The sequence below is a fragment of the Dipteris shenzhenensis genome, chromosome 11, assembly GCF_047967505.1.
Source record: "Dipteris shenzhenensis isolate YYH24624 ecotype China chromosome 11, Dip_SZ_1.0, whole genome shotgun sequence".
NCBI lineage: Eukaryota > Viridiplantae > Streptophyta > Polypodiopsida > Gleicheniales > Dipteridaceae > Dipteris > Dipteris shenzhenensis.
The window spans coordinates 53,248,515-53,271,598 of NC_141606.1; the positions used below are offsets into that span (position 1 = coordinate 53,248,515).

The 23,084-nt window shown below is 47.5% G+C and overlaps 1 protein-coding gene across 1 annotated transcript in view; it reads left to right on the plus strand.

The window, feature by feature from the left end:
• Window positions 1–23,084, plus strand: part of ABCI12 (cobalt ion transmembrane transporter) — a 78,519-nt gene that overhangs the window by 54,281 nt on the left and 1,154 nt on the right. The gene's annotated exons all lie outside the window — the stretch shown is intronic.

Consider the following 23,084-nt stretch of genomic DNA (forward strand, 5'->3'; position numbering starts at 1 on the left):
AGGCTAGGGAGAGGAGGCTAGGTAGGCAAGAAGAAGCTAGATAGGCTCTGATACCAGTTGAAGGGGGGAGTGAAGGGGAAGAGGAGCAAGAGAGTGAGAGTGAGAGAGAGTGACACTCTAGTGCGGGTGTGAAGAATGATGAGCCACACCACAAACTTACTTGTGTTTTATTAGGATTAGGTTTACCCTATGACTGTCTTAAGACAGTCATAGGTGTCCTATCTTATAATGAAGGGTTGGCAATGTGCCTTTACCCCAACAGGGAGGTAGTCTATTCATGTGGAGCCCCAGTCGCTCAAACCATCTCTCTATACATGCATACCAACACCTCTGATCTCCTCCTGCTGCAAGTGCCATAGAAGAGGATAGAGCTATCCATGGTAGCCTGCTACGCCCTGAGGTATAATCCCCATATTCCCTAACTCGGTACATATATGTGATGACCTGAAATGCAGCATCTAGCTGTAAAGGGGGTGACCCAAACTCAGCCTGAATGATCTGGTGAGGAACGGATGACTTACCACGAATCATTCGTGATAACATGAGAACCTGTAGCCGCTCCACATGGGCCCACCGACAAGTCTGGCCCCCAACAAGGGCTGCCGTACATCCCCGTTGGGCGAGCTAAGGAGTCAAAAAGCAACCCCTTGGTGCGTGGATCCTGAAAGTGTGAGCGGAAGCACTGCCTCTCTAGCCTGGCCAGTGAGGCATACCCTCTACTCAAGCGTGCCTGCATCGCGGGTCTCATAGTGAAGCTCGGTCCGGAGAAGATAACCCCAAGATAAGTGTATGATGAAACTATCTCAACAAATGACCCCGCAAATGTAAACTGCTCCTGACGCATGATGGCTCAAGATGTATTGAAGATCATGACCTTGGTTTTACCCAGGTTGACCTTCAAATCATGGGACCCACAAAAGGACTGTAGTGCGTCTAGGTGTCTCTGAAGCCCCTCTGCTGAGGAAGACAAGAGAGCCACGTCATCAACCCCCCTGTGTCTGCATTACTATCTCAAGCTCGTCAATGTAGAGGCCAAACAAGGTGGCGACAAAGGACACCCTTGTTTGACCCCGATGGTACTCATGATCTCGTATGTCCACCCGGATCCTGCCCAAACTCTGCCAGAAACTCTCTCGTAAAGTGCCATGATAGCCCAAATGATCTCCTGGTCATAACCCAAGTTGTGTAGGTGCCGTATGAGGTGGGCTCTCAGGACCGTGTCAAATGCCTTGCGGAAATCCACAAAGCAACAATAAACCCTCTGCTTTCGTGACCTCGCCTCCTCGATGATACATCTGAGCGTGAGAATGTGGTCCATGGTTCCATGATCACGCCGGAATCCGGCTTGTCCTGCTGCTCTACGTCCTCGACACTCTGCAAGTCTGCTAACCTCGGAGTCAAGTACTGATGCATGACATGTCCAATCATAATGGTCCTGTAGTTCTCTGGGCTCATGGGATCCCCTGCCTTGTGGATGGGTGAGATAGTGTTAATGGTCCAAGTGTGTGGAAATCCCAAACAAACCGCTTCATCAAAAAGCTTTGCTAAGATCGGGGCTAGGAGGTTAATCCCATATGCAATGAACTCAGTGCATAGCTCCTCATGATCCTTCACTCGGCCATTATGAAGTTTCATTACGGCATCATTTACCCCTCTTCTAGTGAGGAGGGTGCAAGATGTGGGACGAGGCATGTGTGAGAGGTTAGGGACTGGCTGATTTGGGATGTCATAAAGTGTGCGTGCATAATCAAACCAGATCTGGGTGTCAGTGAGTGGCGGAGGGGACCGTCCTTCTAGAAATCTCTGCCAGAATTCCTTAGAGTTGTTACTAAACAAAATGTTCAGTAGCTCCTTCTCGTTTCGATGAACAAAGTCTAGTTTCTTCCTCCGTACCAGTCTATGGTATTCGCGTAGCGTATTTGGTGTGCTTGGAAGACTGTTTTTGGTTCCGAATCTGAGTTGATGGCGTAAGGCCTTACACTCATCATCGTACCAACTATTATAGGGTATAGTTCCAGGGGGTGGTGGGCGGGTGGTGTGGGAAAAAGCGTGAATGGCAGCCTCGTGTAGTGAGTGGGTGATAAGGGCAGCATGATCCTCTAGAAGGGGTATGAAGTCAATATAAGCGAGAAGTATGTACAGACGGCCAGAGTAAGAAGGTGAGTGATCCCGATCAAAGCGTATATCGTGGTAGGTGGAGTAAGCACTGAGTGGGGTGGAAGATGCTGTGCGAAGGGAGGTGGAGATGCGAAAGAAAAGGTATGTATGATCAGCCCCTGGGGGGAGAGGTGCTACAGTGAAGTCAGTAATGCGAGATGTGAAGACAGGGGATCCCATGATGTAATCAACACCACTGGAGCCCCCCCCATGTGGAAAGCATGTGAAACCACCTGAAGCAGGCCATCTGTCAAGAACATTATAGATAATGAGATCATGTATCTTGCCTAGGTCTAATAGGGCCTGCCCATAAGATGAGAATGGACCTCGCCTGTCAGCCGAAACCCCTAGCATACCTGCTTCCTCAAGGTCAACATCTGCCAGTAGAGTGGAATCATCTTTGAAGTCAAGAAGTGGTACCTGGCGGGCCCTTATCCTCGTGTTGAAGTCTCCCACTAGGACTTCTCCACGGCTAGAAAAGTCAACGAGGGACTGATAAAGGGCAGCAAATGGGGATGTGTCATCATCACCTGGAATATCTCTGGCAAAGTGGGAGGTCTCTGGGGGGAAGTAGCAAACTGTGACAAACAGATCCCGGCTGTCCATGTGTCGTATTCGGATCCAAAGAAATCTGGAATGTGTATCTCTCTGCTCTACTAAAATGATCCCCCGAAGTGTGGATCTGAAAAGGACTGCAACTCCACCTGAACCTCGAACTCCTCCTGTACCCCTCGTCTCATCTCTGTAGGCAGACTCTTATGTATATCCGTTGACTATTGGAAGAGGGCGCTCTGGACTCTGATGTATCTCTGTATAGAAGACTATGTCATGGCCTGTATAGGATTCCGAGAAGCTCCCTGGTTCTGACCATAAGGTACCATTACAGTTCCAAATGGTGCAGGACAAGGTCTCGGATATCTGAGTCTCATAGACCTCACTTCCCTATGTAGCGGAGGGGGCAGGTGCCCTACAGGGGCTTGTAAGAAGTCGTCCCTCTCGTACCACTGCCCACATCCCCTCCTTCTGGGCCTGATCCCGTTGCTGCAGCAAAGAGCGCCTCTCCTCAACCTGTAGAGGTGTGAGGTCCTCATCCATAGAGATTGCTGGCTGATCCTGAAGGACTGACCTGCGCCGTAGAGTTGAAAGTCGTGCCTGAGTGTCATGGAATCGTATGATCAGGGGTTGTTCTCGGTTGGGATCTCTCCCCACCCGCCATGCCCTCTCTATCCTGTGCTTAGCCACACCCAGGGTAGCGGCCACGAACGCAGTCGCATCTACCATCGGTGTAGCCTCAGTGCATGGGATTCCGCATACTCTGATGTTGAGAGCCTTACTGGCTCTCTGCTGCTGCTCCATGAGGGTAGCCGAAACGGTTACCCTTGCGGGTTCCCGTTTGGCCATGTCAACCCATCTAGAAGTCTCCTCAATAGCAGATTGCATGCTCGGAATCTGTGCCTCGACCACCGGGGTTCTCCCTGGGATAGTGTGTATGGCTATGACCTCCTGTCGGAGCTGCATGATATCCTGTCTGAGTCCTTGAATAAGACACGTGTGCTCCCGAATGGCCCTAGCCTGCTCCTGTATGATGTGGCTTTGCTCCTGGTTGAAGCGGACCTGCTCTCGTGCGAAGCGAGTCAGCTCCATCTCACGCTCACGGAAATTATGTATCTCCGTGAGCAAGGTCTCACGGGCCTCTGGTGTATCAACCCAACCATGTCCATGCTGAAACTGCGGTGACTGTGGCATGAAAGAGTGGGACTGAGTCCGGAAATTGGACGGTGACTGAGTGAGGAACGGAGATGACAGTGGAATGGATGAGGCAGTCCCAAGGGGGTGTGGGAGGGTGGGCTAACTGAGAGGGAGAGGGGAGAGTGAAGCGTAATGCGGGACAGTGTATGACACCTCCGAAGTAGGGGTCATAAGCTGTGCGAGAGCTGTAACAGGAGAAGAGGGGAAGGGAACAACAACCGGCGCCATGGGCATGAGTATGTCACTGATCGTAGATGTAGAGGGAGCTGAGACTGGAACTAGAGCTGGGCCTGAAGCGGGGACTGAAGTCGAAGTAGAGATAGAGATAGAGGGAGCTGAGGCTGGAGCTGAAAACGAAACTGACACTGTAGCGGGAGTTGAGGTTGAGGTAGAGATAGAGGCTGAAGAAGCTGAGGCGGGTCCTACCTTTGCCTTGCTGTCTACCCCGAGTCCACTTCGGTTGTAACGTGTGTTCACATCCTCCAATTTCAGTTGTGTCGTTTGCTTTTTTGTTGTTGTTGTTATTGTCGTCTTTCTTGGCTTTGTCCCCCATTTCTCTTGGGGTGCATGTGTAGATCTTAGTGTTCGACCAGGAGCAGGAGCACCGGTTCCCCCCCCCCCCCCCCATAATGGGAGGCACGTCCAGTGCGAAGTGGTGGAGAGGCAAGGCGGAAGCCTAAGGTGGAGAGGCAGCCAAGAGGTGGAGAAGGAGGAGAGGCTAAGATGGTGAGGATTTTTTTTTTTTTTTTTGGGGGGGTGGTTTTTTTTTTTTTTTTTGAAGTGCCCAAAAAAAAAAAAAGAGCGCAAAGGTGGCGAGGGGAGCAGAGAAGGGGGGGCGGTGGATGAGCGGAAAAGGAGGGAGGGAGGTGGCTGAGTGAGGGGGTAGCGGGGAGCGATGGGTGGCTGAGGGGAGCGAGGGGTTGAGTGGGAGGCAGGGCTGAGCGGAGAGCAGGGGTGGCTGAGTGGGGGAGCAAGGAGCGAGGGAGCGGGGAGCGGGAGAGTGAGGGAGCTGAGCGGGGAGCGGGAGAGCGAGGGAGTGGGGAGCGAGGGGTGGCTGAGCGAGGGAGCAAGCTAGCGGGGAGCGAGGGGTAAACGGGGAGCGAGGGGCTGAGAGCGCGAGGGAGCTGAGTGGGAGAGCGAGGGGAGCAAGGAGCGGAGAGCTGCTGCTGCGGAGAGCGGAGAGCTGAGTGAGCGGAGAGTGAGGGGGGCTGAGCGAGGGGGGCTGAGAGAGCGACAGGGGCTGAGAGAGCGGGAGCCGAGCTGAGCGAGCGGAGAGAGAGCGGGAGCTGAGCTGAGCGAGCGGAGAGTGAGGGGGGCTGAGCGAGGGGGGCTGAGAGAGCGACGGGAGCTGAGCGGGAGAGCGAGGGGAGCAAGGAGCGGAGAGCAAAGCTGAGCCAAAAATGGGGCAAATTTAGGAAAGCCCCAAATTGTCTGCAAATCTGCAATCTACCTGCAAAATCGTAGCCCGAATGCAAAAGCCCCAAATGTCGCCAGAAATTTGCAGATCTACTGCAATACAATGTTTGCTCCCAAAATCGAAGCCAAATGATGGCTGGTGCACAACTTAGCCTGCATATGAAGGACACTGAACACCTTCAGCGTGCAAACAAATCGTGCAAACAAATCATGCAGTACAGAACCGTACGGAATCCGTAACAATGTATGGACGATTGTACGGACAGTATGGACGGAGCGGCACAAAAAAGTATGGATGTCGGAAATCGAAACTGTACGGAAATCCACGGGCAGTACAGAAATCCGTATAGCTGTACGGACAGATTCTAACGTGCTGTACGGAACTATACGGACATTGATTTTTTTGGGGGTTTTTTGACACATTGTATGGAAATCCCTACGACTGTATGGACGGTATGGAATCGTACGAATAGCAGGTTGCGGGGTCGCGTTGGAGCTGTGCGGGACGTCCGGTAGCTGAGCTTGACGATGGAGCTGAAGTGTGGGAGCTAGAGTTGGAAGCTGGAAGCTAGGAGTAGGGAGCAGGTCCGGGAAGGAAGTGCTCTTATATCAGTGTAGGCTCACGGAAGCAAAAGGATGCACAAGAGTGGAGCAAGAAGTGGAAGCCGTCACATCAACTAGAAGAATGAAAATGAAAGTACAAAGTACTATAAAAGAGAACCCTAGGACCTAGTGTCCTAGTGGTACCACTAGTACTAGGTGTCATAAGACACTAAAAGTACTAGGTGACCTAAGTGCCAATAACTAAAGCTACATGGCACATACGAGGGCCTAGAGGGCATCAATACGACCATGAGAAGATGGCCTATAGAGAAGATGAGCTCTCAAACCTTCGAGCCCAAATGCAAGATGAAATGAAGAAATGGCAAGAGGAGATGCAAAACAAATGGACATTGAAAAAGGTAAAATGATGCAAGACATTACTCGTGCTTTGGGTGAAAAAAACAGTAATTTGACCTTAAAAATTGAGACTTTGGGAGCCCATGTTGATACCCTCCAGAAGAGAAGGCAAGTGCTCATTGGGAAGAAGGGGAGTTTCAGCCACCTTTTAATGAGGAGATGAACATCATTAAAGAGCAAATGCAGTAGCTCAAGAATGCGAAGGGAACGTCAGAGGAAGGGTACAAGATCATTGATCAGAAAATGAACAACTCAAGAAGGAAATGGCAACTTTGCAAACAACGGTACAAGGGAAACACGCCAATTTCACACAACAAATTACGAAAGGGAAGGCTGATATGCTTGCATGGAAAGATGTACTCAAGAAAGGCACAACTCCAAAGAAAAGGGAATTCATTTATGAAACAATTGAGGAAGAGAAACGGCGGGACAGCAAGAGTTTGAATGTGCTGGTCAGAGGCCTAACGGTAGGTGATAGCCCCAGGTCAGATGCCAAAATCCTCTTTGACAAGATGGGAGTAAGCCTCACTTGTGAATCAGTCTGGAGAGTGGGTAAAACAGAGGCACCAACGTGGCCTTTGGTTGTAAACCTGCGAACAGCCATAGATAGATCCACCCTTATGAGTACACAGGCAGCACTGAAGGGGACCAAGATCTTTCTAGATGAAGACCTCACACTCCTACATCAGGAACACATCAGGAACACAGAAGGGAAGGAATGGTGTGGGTGATGGCTGCAAGACGAGGGGAAACGGGCAGTTTACAAAGGTGGTAGGGTGATCATTCGTGAGAGGGCAGAAAAAGTAATACGAGATGCAACAGGAGAAGGGGACAGCACATGACAGTGTCTGAACGATGGGACGAGTATGCAAAACAAATTGTGACGTCGAAGGTGTTGATGTTGTCCATCTCCTTGTTGGATTGATGAAGAAAGCGGGAACATCCCAGTTGTGTTGCGTTGTTGTCCACAGCCTTGCTAGGATAGCCATTGCTGAAGTCACACGAGCTCTTGATGCCTTGATACGTTTGATCAGAGATAATGCCGTGAGACCAGAGGAAGGAGAAAGTGGCATTGGTGTCCAGGCCATAGTTAATCAGAGGGTTTCCTATCTGCAATGTGCATTCAGAGAATCATAAGTTCAGATCACGGGGATATTTTTCGTTCAGAACGTCTGATATTTTTTCCGCAGAACAGCACAATAGTTGCAAATCCCAAAACAGTTTCAATGGCCGAGATTTCTTCAAACATCCACACGAAGTTAAGAGGCCCAAGTGGCAGTGTGGAATTGTAATGGCACCCTATGGTCCGACCCAGGGGGGTTCTTGGAGACATACCATAACAGAGATGTGATCTTCTACACCGAGACACATGAGAGCCCAGAGAGAGGGCTACCCACAATGACAGGATACACATGGGAGTCTGCCCACAGGAAGGAATTGAGGAGGGATAGTGGGGTACGAGGATCCGGAGGTGTGGCTATTGAGATGAAGGATTTGGGAGAGCTGCATTACTTCTTGGGCATTGAGGTGATTAGATCCACAAGTGAGATATGGCATGAGAAGTCCCACTGACGGGTACAGCCCATATGAGACTATTCATGATGATATCACGGAGTTCTCTAGACACGGGAACACCCTCCTCCTTGGTGACTTCAATGCACGTACTGGGAACAGACATGTGGGCGTGTTAGATTTCGATGAGGATTCCCTCATAGTACCAGAGATGGATACAACAGAGTTGGGGATCGTGAGGCAGTCAGCAGTTGCAGATGCATCGGGGGCTATACATAACTTGATCATATATAGCAGTCTCCGAAGATGGCCATCTTTGATGGACTCACTTGTTTTCCACATGGAGGGAGTAGTAGTACGGTAGACTACCTGCTTGGTCCACCGGCACTGGTCCCACAGGTACATGATTTTATTGTGCCGCCCCCCTACTTGGAGCCGATCACTCATACCTCACTTTCTATACATCGGTTGCCACGCCAGCCATGAGGAGGGTCCCCCCAGCACCCACTTGTGTTCAGATCCATTTTGACCGTGCTCTTGACCCGGTATACGTGAGCCACCTGGCTTCTGAGCTTCCAGTACTACTTGGTGATGGGATGGACCTCGCACATGCATCAGACACTCTCATATCGGTGATACAGGATGTTGCTGCCAGACCCTTTCCCACGACACGATCTGCACGTGTTCCAGATGGGAAGATGCCCCAAAATCCATGGTTTAATGATGAGTGCAGAGAGATGAGAGCCCACCTTACACACGAGGTAGCGTTGGGACATTTGACTCTGCCAGAGGCACACTCGATCTCACGCCGAGTGACACGGCATAAGAAGCGGGCTTTGCTTATGCACAGGGTGATCAGTTCTTTTCGCGGAGGAGATCCTACCACGGGATGGGGACTCCTATCAGAAGGGAAGTCACCCATTCCCATCACAGATCCCACAGTGTGGCACACATATGCTTGCTCTGTGTATGATGACAACAGAAAAACGCAGAAGAAAGGCATGGTTTGACAGAAATCTTAAAGCCAAAGACATCAAGGACCATACGGAGTAGTAAAGATGAATCCCATCGGAGCTGTGCTGCTAGAAACATTGGATGGAGTCCAATTCAACACAACCATCAACGGGAGTCGACTTAAGCGCTACTACTTCAACACGCAAGCCATCCTCGACAAAAATGAAGATTTGGGAAACCCAAGTCTTGCTTAGTTAGGATTAGATTGTATCACGAGCACTCACTTGCATATGTACGTCTTCGCACATATAGGTAGCCTCAACCGATTTCAACCTAGGGCTCAGAAGTGATGCCTGAGTCCTTTTATATGCAGATGACGTAGTCTTACTTCCAACGACACTTAGACGCACTTCATACCTCCTGTGAGACACATGACTTGAAGGTCAACATCGGTAAAACCAAGGTCATGATCTTCAACACGTCCCTGGAAGCCATGCACAGAGAGCTCTTTACCTTGCTAGGGTTTCCAGTGGAGGTGGTGGCATCCTACACTTACCGAGGGGTCGTGTTCTCCGACTTGATCTTTACAATGCGGTGAGCACTTTGGCTCGATTGAGCAGGTGGTATGGACAGTTAGGACACTTAGCCCTAGGGTTTTGTCATATTGGCTCCCTCTTGAGCCTCCATTCGTTGTTGCAGCATTTTCAATACAGCAGCTCGTTTTTCTTGTTCCCCCACTCATTTTTGTGCTTCCATTGCTTGCCATAGCCAATAGTGGTATCAGAGCAGGTTAGGGATCCTACCCCTCAGCCATTTCCAGCACCCTGGTGCTGTTTGGAGACCTTGTTCTTCTGCTGGTCAGAGTTTACCCTTGCTGGTTGGCACATTTTCTAGGCTCCAGCCCTAGCTGCAGCTACCCGAGACGTTTTCAAGCCATTCCATTGCCGGAATTCCATTCCTCGGGTCTTTTCCAGCGTTGGTGACTCCTCTGACGACATCTGCTGCTGGTTTTTCAGCTTTATTTAGGATTCTTGAGCTGGTTCGGGCTGTTTTCATCTGCTTCTGCAGCCGCCTCTCACACGTGTGCATTGCGCCTTCATCTGGAGCTGTTGGTGAGGTGCACATTACATTTGCAGGAAGTTATTCAGCTCACTTGAGCATACATCTAAGGGGGGCAGTGTCACGTGTGCCAATAATGCATCATATATAGTGAAAGGTGTTGGGCAAGTTGCACTTACTTCTGTTTCTGGTGGTCTTGTCACTCTAGAGAATGTGCTTTATGTTCCAGGCATTCACAAGAACCTCATTTCTATTTCAGCCATAGCTACATATGGCTATCAGGTTCTTTTAATGGTGTTCGGTGTGCTACACATGCCTTTACCATGGTCTTGACTGGCAAATTGACTAGAGGTCTGTATAGACTTGATGCATGTTTGGATGATGATATACTTGCAGATGCGGATTCCTTTGCTCTTGATTCCTCTACCATGGCAGATACCCATTTGTGGCATGAGAGGTTTGGTCACTCAACTTTGGGGCTTTGGTGAAGTTATATAAGGATGATATGGTTGTTGATCTTTCCAAAATGCATATGGCTTCAAAGCATGTTTGTGAACCCTGCTGGTAAGATGCACCGTTCTGCATTTCCCAAGGATGGGAGAGTTGGTGCCTCACGCAAGCTTTATTTGGTTCATAGTGATGTTTGTGAGGGTTGCAGTAGGGGATTCTATTATTTTGTTACATTCATTGATGACTTCACCAGGTGTACTTGGATTTTTGCTTTGAAATCCAAATTTGAAGTTTCTACATGTTTCCGGCATTTTATTGCCTTGGCTGAGAATGAGAGTGGGCTGCACAGCTCACCTTAATATAAACAGGGAGGTGAATATATGTCAAAGGAGTTTGCTGTTTTTTTGGCCTCACATGGCATTCATCATCGGTGCACGGTGCCTTGTACTCCTGAACAAAATCCTGTGGCTAAGTGGAAGAATAGATCAATGATGGAGATGGCTAGGTGTATGTTGAAAGGCAAGCTTTTGCCTAACAAGTTGTGGTTGGATGCCGTTATGTGTGCTAATTACATTTTGAACAGATGTCTTACAAAGGCATTGCAAATCATCACACCTTATGAGGCTTGGACAGGTCATAAGCTCCGGATTTCTCACATGAGGACTTTTGGATGCTTGGCATATGCCCATGTGCCTTCTCAGACATGCAGCAAGTTGGATGATAAAGTTGTCAAGTGCATTTTTATTGGGTATAGCTCATAGAGCAAGAGCTATAAGCTCTACCAGCCCTGCACGGGCAAGTGTTTTGTGAGTAGGGATGTTGTATTTGATGAATCCTCCACTATGCCTTTGCTGGACTGTCAAAAACAGCCCGTTGTTGATGCCCCATATATCGTTGATAGCTTGATGCCTTTGTTTCCGTCAGATGCTCTTGATGATGTCACATCTCAAGTTGTACCTCCTCCATCTGTTGGTCATTTGCAGACACACCACATGTGCAGCATGATATTCAGCCTCATTTACAGCTTGATATGCCTGAGCTTGATCAGGACATTATGCACATGGCTCTTGACCAGGAAAGAGCTGAAATCCAGGAGCCCAAGAAGGTACAACAAACAAGATACTCCTCTTCTAACCCGTACCAGAGCAGCTGTTCGGAAAGAGCATGCTAATTTGGTTGCTTGTGCATTCGTTGCTACGACATGGATTGAAGAGCCCTTATGCTATAAGGATGCCTTTCAGAATGATTGTTGGTTGAAGGCTATGCAAGCTGAATTGGATTCTATCTATCAGCACTAGGGAGTTGTGTGACTTGCCTCCTGGCAAGAATGCCATTGGAACTAAGTGGGTTTAAAAGATTAAACGGAAAGTTGATGGTTTAGTGAACTGTTACAAACCGTCTTATTGCTAAGGGCTATGCTCAGCAGCAAGGCATTGACTTTGAGGAGACTTTTCCCCCCACTTCTAGAATCATTACTATTCGCATTGTTATTGCCTTTGCTACCCAGTTTCATTGGGAGGTATATCAGCTTGATATCAAGACAACTTTCCTTCATGGGCATTTGCATGAAGAGATCTATGTTTCCCAACCTTCTGGCTTTGAAGTTGAAGGTTCTGAAAGCAAGGTATGCCACTTGAAAAAAGCCATCTATGGATTGAAGCAGGCACCTCGGGCTTGGTATTCCACGATTCATACTCATTTGCTCACACTTTGCTTTCAGAACAACCCTACAGAGGCTACCCTTTACATCTGCAAGGATGGGACAGATTTGCTGATTTTAGTACTCCATGTGGATGACATGCTTGTGACTGGGATACATGTTGAGCAAATTGCAGCTTATAAGCTTGACTTGAAGAAGACATTTGCTATGTCTGATCTTGGCCTTTTGCATTACTATCTGGGCATCCAATTTGCTAGCAGTGAGGGGGGCATTTTGATGTCACAATCCAAGTATATTGGACAGCTTTTGCAACGTTTTCAGTTTGAGGATTGCAAGCCAGTATTCACACCATTAGAGCTTGGTTTTTCACTTCTCTTCTAAGGATGGCAGTGGTGCATGTGATGTCACTCTCTATCAGCAGGCAATTGGTGGTTTGATTTACTTATGCCATACGAGACCATAGCCAACAGTTCAAGGCTTTCATCTAGCTATTTGATTCGCAGTAAGCCTTTAGTCCCACATCATATAGTTTTGGATGAGTTTGGGGCATCTCCACTATAGCTCCGATGCAACATTTTAGGTCATCATATATCTCTACCGCATTAGATAATATGGATCTTGCACTTAAGCTTACATAGGCTTCCTTGGTTGGCTTTATGCTCCTTCGTTGCACTGGCAACAGAGGGTGATTAGAGGTGTTGGCATGCACGTGCATATGGTTTGAGATCCTTAGTCTCCATACAGACATGCTACCTCCCTTCCCGTATAATGTTGAGGCCCCCTCTATCCTGCTCGAACCAGGTCATTTGCAAGGATCTCCTATAGTTACACACATTCAGAACTTGGTTGGCACCTTCTGAGCTCCCTATGAAGCTCAGCTTCTAGAGAGATGTAAACTACTCGGTGCTTTCTATCAATTTAGACAACGGATTTTGCAGAGGCATTTGAATGAGATGATTGCGAGTTGCCAAACACATATACTTGAACTTAAGAGTTTGCAATTAAGCTGGAATTAAGACTTATACAGCTTAAACACAAAGTGACATCATTGGAAAATGCAATATGATTGAGGGGCCAAGACGGCCCCCCCCCCTTATCCAGGCTCACTTTATTCTTGAAAATGGAGATACAAGACCAAGGTGCAATGCACCTTCCAAACTGATGAACTCAGTGAAAACCTAGGACCTAGATACAAGACTCAAGAGCATATGTACAAGGTAGACAACAAAAAGGAGGACTCCAAGCTCAGGTTTCAACTCTTGGCTTGCCAAATCCACAAGGAAGAAGCTTGCAACAATCACCACTTACATCCAACATTAGAGACAAGCACTAGTTTCTAGAAAGATAGTAGAAACAACATGAAATAGTGCTGTAAATGAGATAAACTTGACAATACAGGCTCCCTTCATGACTTGACCCTTTTGTAGATGAAGTCCTTGATGCCTCTGAAGCTACCTTGGGTGAGGAGAGTGTGGAAATGGGGCTGGAATGAGAACAGCTTAGAAAAACAGCCTGTAGGCTAGAGAGAGAAAGCTTTTATGGAGTGATAGCTGTAGAGAGAGAGTGCCAAAGCTGATCCCAAGGGAGTAGATGTAAGAGAGGAGCTGCTGCTGTTCCAGAGGTGCACAGAAAGGCAGATTTCTGCAAGGGAGATGGGCTGGAACAGTAGAGAGAGAAATTCTGCAGTAGAGAGAGAAAGACTGCAGCAGGAGAGAGAAAGGGGCTGTGGCTGCTCCAGGCTAGGCGAAGGAGAGAGGATGCTGCTGCTGTTCCACAAGAGCTGAGAGGGGGCAGATTTCTAGAGAGGAGGGGCTGGAACTGTAGAGAGAGAATGTGCTGTTGTAGAGAGACAAAGTGCTGCTGAGGTGAGAGAATGGCCTGGGGAGAAGCTGGCTGCACCCAAGGAGCTGGAGAGGTTCTGTAGCATCATCCAAAAGGAGGGAGAAGAAAAGTGACGAAATTTTCATGTGTGGAATGAAGGGGAGAGGCCTTCTTTTATAGGCTCAGCCCCCCCCCAGGCCTAGAGTGGAAGGTGGACACTTGTCCCAGATTTTTGGTGGGCTGCAGTCCCAAAGAGGACAGCCCACAACCTACCCCAAATCTACCAGATTTGGGGCCAAACACTTGGCCTGCATGCCCTGCCACTTGCCATGCATGCTGCCACATGTGTGGGACAGGTGGACTGACCTGCCAGCTCAGATTCCATGTGTCAGCTGCCACATCACTCCCAAAAACCCTAAAATTCAAAGTTGTCAGAATTTAATTCTGATCACACCCACGGGTTCCTAACAGCTTAGACTATCTATTGATGTACTCTAAGGTCATAATTGAGCCATACTGAGCTCATTTGTTTGTCGTCTTATCTTGTATCTCCATTACTCTTGGCATGCTGCCAAGTCCACACCCAAAGCTCAGGGAACATTCTCTTGAATGGTTCCTAGGTTGGTATGCAATCTGTGCATTTGATTGGTCCCATGTTTGGGTACTCAGGTGGGGTGTGGTTCCTAGATGTTCCTCTCAAAGAGAGGCCATCACTCTTGTGGGTCACTAATGCCCATAACCCCAAGCAAGGGGGTCCACCCTCAAATGCTAGACCTAGTCCCCATTGGTCCGTAACTGAATAGTAGGAAAACATTTCATTTCTTAATAAGCATACCATTGAAAAACAAAAAGAAATAGTACCAAGCAAGTGGATACATGTTGAAGCAGGATGACATTCCCTTCGTCTTTCATTCGGTTGTCCGCAACTGAAATGCTTCCTCATAAGCATCCAGGATTTCAGGACACTCCTGAAATGTGGCTCTGTCCACCCATTGGGCATCGGTGGATGGGAGCCCTCTGAACTTCAAAAGGTACATTTTGCGAGTCGTGCCTCGACGTCCCGTAGTGAAGTTATGCAAAATAATTTGCTCTGGGATCAACAAGATCTCAGTGTCCTCTACTTCAGGTGCATCGTCCAGTGTGGGCTCTTGAGGTGGTTCCCCAATTAAGGGTTTCACCAAGCTTACGTGGAAGACATTGTGGATCTTGCAATGCTCTAGAAGTCTCAATCAGACTGAGACATCATTTATTATCTGCAACACCTGAAAAGGACCATAATATCGAAAGGATAGCTTGAAGTAGATGCGCTTTTTGCCCACTTTGGTTTTTAATCGGGCTTTCTCAAATTTCAATAAGACCCATTGGCCTTCTTTCACTGCAAACGCCCTCCGTCTTTTATTTGCAGCTGCTCTTTGTTTCTCCTGTGCCTTTTGAATGGCTGCTTGAACTGTGGCATAAGCAGAGTCATAATCCTCCACGAATTGATCAGCGGCAAAGATTCTCTCTTTTGTTTGCATGAGTGGAGTTGGTAAAGATCTACCATATACAATTTCGAAAGGAGCTTTTCCAGTGGAGGAATGAATTGTGTTGTTATAAGCAAACTCCACAAGAGCTGAGAGGGGGCAGATTTCTAGAGAGGAGGGTTGGAACTGTAGAGAGAGAATGTGCTGTTGTAGAGAGAGAAAGTGCTGTTGAGGTGAGAGAATGGCCTGGGGAGAAGCTGGCTGCACCCAAGGAGCTGGAGAGGTTCTGTAGCATCATCCAAAAGGAGGGAGAAGAAAAGTGACGAAATTTTCATGTGTGGAATGAAGGGGAGAGGCCTTCTTTTATAGGCTCAGCCCCCCCCCTAGGCCTAGAGTGGAAGGTGGACACTTGTCCCAGATTTTTGGTGGGCTGCAGTCCCAAAGAGGACAGCCCACAACCTGTCCCAAATCTACCAGATTTGGGGCCAAACACTTGGCCTGCATGCCCTGCCACTTGCCATGCATGCTGCCACATGTGTGGGACAGGTGGACTGACCTGCCAGCTCAGATTCCATGTGTCAGCTGCCACATCACTCCCAAAAACCCTAAAATTTCAAAGTTGTCAGAATTTAATTCTGATCACACCCACGGGTTCCTAACAGCTTAGACTATCTATTGACGTACTCTAAGGTCATAATTGAGCCATACTGAGCTCATTTGTTTGTCGTCTTATCTTGTATCTCCATTACTCTTGGCATGCTGCCAAGCCCACACCCAAAGCTCAGGGAACATTCTCTTGAATGGTTCCTAGGTCGGTATGCAATCTGTGCATTTGATTGGTCCCATGTTTGGGTACTCAGGTGGGGTGTGGTTCCTAGATGTTCCTCTCAAAGAGAGGCCATCACTCTTGTGGGTCACTAATGCCCATAACCCCAAGCAAGGGGGTCCACCCTCAAATGCTAGACGTAGTCCCCATTGGTCCGTAACTGAACAGTAGGAAAACATTTCATTTCTTAATAAGCATACCATTGAAAAACAAAAAGAAATAGTACCAAGCAAGTGGATACATGTTGAAGCAGGATGACAAGAGATCACTGCCTATGGATTTCAGCAGAAGGCTTCATCAACCCACCAGGCCTCCCCACTCCTTGAGGATATCGATCGGGCTGTTCCGGGTCTCATCACGCCGTCTCTGTATTGAGAGTGGTTGGGCGGAGAGCATATCCAGAGAGGGTCGCATCTGCACCTTGTGCGAGTCTCGTGAGATCAAGTCAGACGGGTATTTCGCTTTCAGATGCCATGTGTACTACAAGATCATAGGTCGCTATCATTGCTTTTTACGAGATGGTTTTGGATCCCTACCTAGTTTCTTGTCCTATCCAGACGAGAGATGATTGGCGGCCTTCACCCATGAGGCTGGCCGACACACGGAGCGGTTGCTCAGGGCACGTAGGGGAGAGCATGACACACAACCAAACTCCACTTAGAGCACAATCGCTGAGTTTTTCCAGTCCGACAACATCAACCAAAAGGACCCATGAAGGCGGTGGTTGCGAGGACTCCAACCAGAGTAATGTACGCGCGGTGAGCATGGGAGCAAGTACACAAGTAGAAGTTGAAGGCTGTCACGTCAACGAGAATGAAAGAAATTAAAGTACAAAGTACATGAAGATAGACCCTAGGACTAAGTGTCCTAGCTGTCACATAGGACTAAATGTCCTATGTGACATAAAAGGCACTAAAACACTAAAGTGCCTATAACTATGCCTACAAGGCACATACCAGGGCCCATAGGGCATCACTACGACCGGGAGAAGATGGCCTACCAACCCCCCTCCATGGTATGGGCTGAAGTATTCTAGAAGCGTCTCAGAATACTTGATATTTTTCTGGTCATGGTGGCACATGTTCATCCAAAAGGATATAGCCACCTATGAATGTACAAGGTATGTCAGATCATGTAACAAAGGGAACCAAGTGTAAAGCCTGTCGAAAGACTTTGAACTTCGGACGAGGAAGTGCCTTTGTAAACGTATCTGCTATGTTGTCCTCTGTGGGAAGGTAGGACAACTCTATGTCTCCTGCTGACAATTGCTCTCGAACATAATGATAGTGAACTTCACTGTGCCTGGTATGTGCATGAAACACTGGATTACACGCAATGGCCAAAGCACTTTAGCTGTCAGTGTAGACCATAGTGGAGGATGTCTGGCGAATACCAAGATCTGTAAGTAGCTGTCGAAGCCAGACACACTCTACTGTAGCGGTGAAGGCTGTCCTATACTCAGCCTCACAGCTGGATGTGGCAACTATTGGTTGCTTCTTGTTGAACCAAGAGATACATGAATTGCCAAGCAAAAAACAGTTGCCGGTATGTGACACTCTAGTGTTGGAACAACCTGCCCAGTCACTATCCGTGTAAGCATGCATGGTAAGTGAACCCTGATCACCATAGAAGAGGGCTAAATCCTGAGTGCCTCTGCGATATCTGAAGACTCTCTTCACTGCTTGCCAATGGTGTGAACTGGGCATGTGCATGAACCTGCTGAGCTGGGATACTGCATACTGTAAGTCAGGTTTGGTGTGGCATAAGTAAATGAGACATCCAACAGCCTGTTGGTAAAGAGTGATCACATGGTGGGCTCCCATCATGAGCTGAAAATTTGAAGCCAGGGTCCACTGGAGTAGAAATTGGCTTGCAATCCTCAAACTGAAAACGATCAAGGAGCTGTCCAATATACTTGGATTGTGACATCATGATACCCTCCTCAACATGAGCAAATTGAATGCCCAAATAATAGCTGTCCCATGTCTGACATTTCAAAAGCTTGCTGCAAATCAGCCTTGAAAGCTGCAATATGTTGAGTATCAGGGCCCGTGATGAGTATGTCATCCACATAGAAAATGAGCACTAAAAAATCAGATCCATTCCCACGGACATAAAGAGTGGGCTCTGTGGGGCTATTCTGAAAACCAAGGGATAGTAAGTGTGCATGAATTTTTGCATACCATGCCCGAGGTGCCTGCTTCAAACCATAAGGGGCTTTTCTAAGCTGGCATACCTTGTTTTCAGAACCAACAACCTCAAAGCCAGGAGGTTGTGTCACACAAACTTCTTCTTGCAGATCCCCATGAAGAAAGGCAGTCTTGATGTCAAGCTGGTGCACTTGACAATGGTGATGTGCTGCAATGGCAATGACACATCTAATAGTAGTAATTCTGGAAGTGGGAGCAAAGGTCTTCTGAAAGTCAATGCCTTGTTGTTGGGCATACCCTTTTGCAACAAGACGGGCTTTGTGTCGATCTATGCTGCCATCAGATCTCCTTTTTAATTTGTAGACCCACCGGGTACCAATGGCATGCTTGCCAGAAGGGAGATCTACTAATTCCCATGTGTCATTTTTGGCAATGGATTGGAGCTCAGCTCTCATTGCATCCATCCACTCTTTGCTGTCAAAAGCATCTTTATGGCACAAAGGCTCTTCATTGCAAGCTGTAGCAAGGAGTGCAAACTCAAGAAAGTGACCATGCATCTGTCTATTCCCTGATCTTGTCCGGGTAGCAAGAGGTTGATCTTGTTTGCCGTCCCTCAATGTGTCAAGAAGCCATCTGGGAACTTTCCTTTGCTGTCTATTGACAGCTCTTTCTTCAATCACTGCATCATGAATAGTGGGATCATTTTGTGCTGGAAGAGAAACCTGCAAATCAGCATGGGGTGCTGGCTGATCATTGCTTGTTGGAGGGCCTGCAGGAGGCATGTTGCTGGTCAAAGTCTCCCTTTGAGGGAAGCAGAGGTGACCAAGTGTCAAAGGCATCAAATATGCCCACTTCTGGCTTAGCTTTGCAGTCCACAAGGGAGAAACCGAATGTTCAGCAAAGATCACATCTCTACTGACAATAATTTTCCCACTATTTGGTTGATACAACCGATATCCTCTGCTCTTCTGGCTGTAACAAAAAATATGCATTTGATTGCCTTATCATTAAGTTTATATCTCAGCTGAGATGGTACATGAACATATGCAGGAGACCCAAAAACTCTCATGTGTGAAAGTGAAGGCATCCTGCCTTTCCATGCTTCATAAGGTGTAAAAGTCCTCAATGCCACATCACTGCATCAAGCCAAAATTTATTGGGCAAGGACTTGGCCTTAAGCATGCATCTGGCCATCTCCATAGTGGACTTGTTCTTTCTTTCAGGAACAGGATTATGCTGAGGAGTGTAAGGAGTAGTACATGAGTGAACAATGCCCCGTGAAGACAAAAATGCATCAAACTCTTTGACATATACTCTCCCCCCCTATCTGTGTTGAGGGTGACAAGCTTGCATCCTGATTCATTCTCAACCATATTCAGCCAAGAGAACACTTCAGATTTGGCTTTTAAAGCATATACCGAGCAATATCTTGTGAAGTCATCAATGAGAGTCATGAAATATTTGTACCCCCCAATGGCATTTGTCCTCATTGGGCCACAGACATCTCTGTGCACTAGCTGCAATTTCCTTTGTGAGAAATTTGGACAATTCTTTTGAAAAGGAAACCGATGCATCTTACCCAAAAGACAACCCTCACACACATGTTTGGAAACTGTGTGAGTTTGAGGTACATCATTTGCCATGCCCTATGAATGTAACTTGGCAAGAGCTCTGTAATTGAGATGACCCATTCTCTCATGCCAAAGATGATTTTCAGCAAGATGTGAATGTGAAATAGCAAATGCTTCAATAGAGAGTGCAGCTGAATGATCATCAAGGTGATAAAGTCCCTTTTTCAAAGTGCCAGTGAGAACTATGGCATTGTCATCACGAAGGTCATATACCAAACATCTGTATCCATCAAAAATCACTCTGAAACCTGAAGTGGCAATTGCTGAAATTGAAACCAAGTTGACTTCAATTCCAGGCACAAAAAGAACATTTGTCAAAGTGACAGGATGGCTTGAAATGGATGTGAGTTGCACATCTCCAATTCCTTTTACAGCATAGGAAGCATTGTTAGCACATGTGACAGTCCCCCCTCGAGGTGCATTAGCTAAGGAATGAAACAACTGTCTGTAAGATGTGACATGCTTGGAAGCACCACTATCAAAATACCAAGACTGAACATCATTAGCAGTAAAGAATGCATCAACTTGGGAGGGATCAAAGGAGCAATGGACAGCCCATGCCCAATCATCTTGGAGAGCATGTGCATGTGAGGCATCTGTTGGCTTGTGGGATTCAATTGCATGTGAGGCATTAACTGTCAATCCTGCTTTCTTTCTCTCCGAAGCAATGCGCTTCTTGCATTCTGAAATTTCATGCCCTGGCTTGCGACAATAGTTGCATCTTTTCTTCTTTGACTTATTTGCTGTATTTTTAGATGCATTGGAGGAATTGCCACTGTTAGGCACATATTTAGGCTTGCCCATAGGCTTGGAAGCCTTGCCTTTTCCTGTCTGCTGTGAAGCAAATGCATGATAAGGAATTGTAGCTTGCCTATTAGCATGACTTTGCTCTTCCTGCAAAAGCTAAGTGACTAGCTGATCAAAAGAGTAGTGGTCTGGATTACCCATGGCCACTAATCGAAGGGTTGTAGCAAACCCTTGATATGTATCAGGCAACCCATTCAATGTGGTACTGACAAGCTGAGAATTGGGCACCACCTCATCAATATTGGCAAGTTGTTCCATGAGGTCCTTGACCTTTGTCAGGTATGCATCCATAGAGTCACCTTCGTTCATACTGACTTCCTGCAATTGCCTTCTTAAATATGCAACGCGTGCCTGATTGGGAATGTGATAAAGAGAAGCCAATTTGTCCCAAGCATCCTTTGCCGTCCTGCATGACTAGATGTGTGGAATAGTGATTCTCTTGCATGACAAAGCAATACAGGAATGTGCATTTGTATCTCTTGCATCCCATCTTGTTTGTTCCCGAGTTGGAGGAGCAGCAACAGGACGGACCAAGGAATTGCTGTTTGACTCCTTGGTCCATCCAGCGGGGATGTACGGCAGTCCTTGTTGGAGTCCAGATCTGTCAGATATAGAGTTGGCTTGTGTGGAGCGGCTACAGGTTCTCATGCTATCGCAGATGATTTGCGGTAAGCCGTCCGTCCCTCACCAGTTCATTCAGGCTGAGTTTGGGTCATCCCACTACAGCTGGATGCAATATTTCAAGTTATCATGTACGTATACCGGATCAAGGGGTACGGGGACTGCACTTCTGGACGCATCAGATTACCATGGCTAGCATTGTCCTCTTCTAGGGAACTAGCAGTAGCAGGTGACCAGAGATGTTGGTATGCACGCACAGAGAGATGATTTGAGCGACTGGGGCTCCACATGAATAGACTCCCCTCCAGTATAGCATTGACGCGTCATTTTCTCCTCTCCTGTCACACGAGGTCAACCAGTTATCCGCGAGGATCTTTTACAGCTACACACATTCCGGACCCTGGTTGGGACGGAGCGAGCTTTCAGTGAAGCTCAGCTTCTACAGGGATCATTGTTTACATATCACTGAGGAGGGTTTCATTGACCTATCAAGATATACGCAGATCCACTTACCCCACTCACTGAGGATTTCTATCGGGCAGTTTCGGGTCTCTTCACATAGACTGTGCATTGAGAGTGGCAGGGTAGAGGGTCTACCCTGGGAGAGGTGCATATGCATATTATGTGACATACAGGAGGTCAAGTCGGAGGAGCATTTCATTTTCAAGTGCCCAGTATACTATGAGATCTGAGGACGCTTCTATTGCCTCTTCAGAGATAGTTTGGAGTATTGTCCCGATTTCTCTCCTATCTAGACCAGAGATGCTTGGCGGCTTTTATCAATTAGGCAGTTAGGCACCGCGAGCGTCTACTTTGATCGCGGAGACGGGAGCAGATTTCCTCCTTGGTAGACTCTTCTTAGAGCTGGATCACGGAGTTCTTTCAGCCAAAGCATGTGGACCCGCATACTACGAGGCCCCAACATGATCGGGATCTAGAGCCAGGGACACGACAGCTCAGACATAGGGTTGACACGTAGATTACACTTGGGGATATCCCCTCTTTGTTCAGACCGATAGGGGTCACTGTAGCCCTTGTTAGGTGCAGAGCTATGACCAAGAGACAACACAGGACCACACCCGCGACATCACTCTATCGCCGACTTCATACTTCCGTTGTCTCATCCACCTTGATGACTTGATGATGATGATGATGATGATGAGGATGATATAGATGTGTAGTCGATCACTCTGACATGACTATGTAGTACTAGCTTTTTGCATTATGCATTTGTGTGAATGCTCGTTTAGTAGCTCCACCCTCATAGTTTGTTTGTATCAGGATTCTCACGGTCTCATAGACCCATAGATCTTCCGAAGACTTTAATAAACTCTCTTTCTCTCCCCCTCCCCCCAACCGTCTGTGCCATGCCTTGTTGTTATGGAAATAGTTTTCTTTCTTCTTCTTTTTCTTGATATCGTCACTGAAAAAAAGATCCTGAGGAACCTGCGTCAAAGTCATTGTCTCTTTGCCTTTTGGGTCCATTACCTTGGCTTTCCCCTTTGTCTTTAGCACTGAAAGCCTTTTTCTCTCCATTGTTATTTCCATTTCCAGTTGTTCACCTTCATGCACAGCTCCTCTTGTAGCAAAGATATGCGCCAACTCCATGAGTGCTTTATGTGCTGTGGTCTGCTTTTGTGCTGCCAAGACACTTTTGGCGGAGGAACCATTTCTAATGATAAAAGGAAGTCCAAGATCTTCTAGAGCAGAACTATCTTTTGAAGTTTCTGTAGTGCAGACATCTTTAGCTTGTGAATATGGAAAACTATTCTTTTGTCTGCAATTTCATTGGATGTGCAATTCAGGATAAATGTCGCAAGTTTTTCAACTTTTCAAGACCTTGGGGCT